Below are 626 nucleotides of genomic sequence, written 5' to 3'. Positions count from 1 at the left end.
GTTTCAGGTATATGGGAAGTCAAGAAGCAAGGTAAAGATGAAGGTAAATAATGGAAAGAGAGTGGTGAAAATGAGGGAGATCTTTGAGGAGATGTAAACAATTCAGATGGAAGTGAATGCTGAAAGAGAGGTTGATGCCTATGGGGACCAGATTCTAGAATAACTAATGTAATTGTAGATTTAGTGTCAGTAGGATAGGTAGTTCTGATTAGATACATTTTGATTGAAATGTGAGACGCAGGCTAAAAGAGTTTAAAATAGAAGAGCGGCGTTTGGTAAGAAAGAGTAGTAGAAGTTTGGAATTCAATCAAAAGACTGTGGGTTTGTGAAAAGTTCATCTTTAATCAATTTAGAAATGATCAATGCGATTGTATAGGGTTATAAGTATTTAAATGTGAAAGATTTAAAGTTTTTATGGTAATATTTAAAAGTCTGTTAGGCAATGTAGTTAAAGACGTTGATTTGTTTAAGGGTATTCTTGGCCACTATTCTATCCTTTTTTGTCTTTTTCTTGTTTTGTTAAAGTTTTGATAGTTTATATAGATGTTTATTTTAATGTTACTCTTCTTAAAATATTTTCTTTTTCCTTGTTTCCTTTCCTCACTGGGCTATTTTCTCTGTTGGAG

The sequence above is a fragment of the Palaemon carinicauda genome, chromosome 12, assembly GCF_036898095.1.
Source record: "Palaemon carinicauda isolate YSFRI2023 chromosome 12, ASM3689809v2, whole genome shotgun sequence".
NCBI lineage: Eukaryota > Metazoa > Arthropoda > Malacostraca > Decapoda > Palaemonidae > Palaemon > Palaemon carinicauda.
The sequence above is the reverse complement of the archived record's forward strand: the minus strand, read 5'-3'. Positions refer to the sequence as shown.